Genomic DNA, 1,254 nt, shown 5'->3' on the forward strand with positions numbered 1-1,254 from the left:
GGCCCGCCCCAGCCGCAGGAGCTGGGCTGGGCACAGATGCTGCAGATTAGAAAACGAAATCTGGGAGGGTTGTGTTGAAGATGTTTTTCCGTTCGTGAGGCCACGGGGTGGAGCGGGGGGGCAGCCGCCCGCAGCAACAACAAAAGGCAGAAGGAGGAGGGGAGCACGAGGGAGAGATTTTTGATTCATACTCAAAAATTACCCAAACTTTATTGCCAAAATGTCTACATTTTTATGTGCTTAAGCACAGTGAGTTATGGAAATCTTAAAACAATGGAATGATCTCCTTCATTGCCCTCGATGTGCTCGAAGTCACCACCCCTCCTACCCAAGTGGAATCTCTTTTTCCGTTTTATTGACTTACAAAAATGTCTCTGCTATCAACACCCTCTGTGCGCATCTCATAAATACCAGGGTGGGATGCGGGGCTTTCAGTGGGTGTCTTTATAAACCCACCTCTGCCCCAACCCTTCCTCCAGAAGCGTTTCTATGGTGTTGGGTTGATTTGGCAAAGTTTCTGCTAGAACCTGCCTGAACAAGAGGGGCTGCACATTCCTTGACTCAGGGCCAAGAGTGCGGCTCCCCGCTCCCGTCCATGCACGGTGGGAGCCCCATGTCTGTCAGACCAGGATGGGCTGAGAAATCTGCAGCTCCATGTGCGAGCGTGCGGGATGAGCCAGGTGAGGGACCACGGGGGCGAAGGACAGCGCCAGCAATGCAGCCACAGCACGGGTTTTTCAGGCTTGGCCATGCAGCATAAAGTAGGTATATATATATATACACACACATCTATTATTATTATTATTAATAATAATAATTTTTATATATTTTTTTTTCATTGTGTAGTAGGCTGGGAGCAGACCCGTTCCCTCCTGAGCACAACAGGAGCAGGCAGGAGGCGAGGGATGCTCTGCTGCAGGGAAAGCCATGAGCGATGCCCACGGCCAAGGCAAGGAGCAAGAGGAGTTTTGGGAGGACTCGCGGCCCCATTGGGAAGCCCTGGCATTCGCACAGCTCCCCCCCGCTGATCCCCATTTCCCAGGCTCAGCCCCGCACCCTCGCAGCAGGCTGAGGAGAGCGGAGCTGCGCGAGCCGCGGGAAAGCGTCCTCAGCCCCATAAACTGACACGGGTGTTTATAATATTCCTAAGTGCCGTTGCGTGATGATAGCAGTTCTCTGACAGGGGAAATTTACTTTTTTTCCTTCTTTTTTTAAATAAAGTTAGAAAGCTGCAAGCCCCACAGAAGATGTTTT

The sequence above is a fragment of the Mesitornis unicolor genome, unplaced genomic scaffold (genome assembly GCF_000695765.1).
Source record: "Mesitornis unicolor isolate BGI_N332 unplaced genomic scaffold, ASM69576v1 scaffold28967, whole genome shotgun sequence".
NCBI classification, from domain to species: Eukaryota; Metazoa; Chordata; class Aves; order Mesitornithiformes; family Mesitornithidae; genus Mesitornis; species Mesitornis unicolor.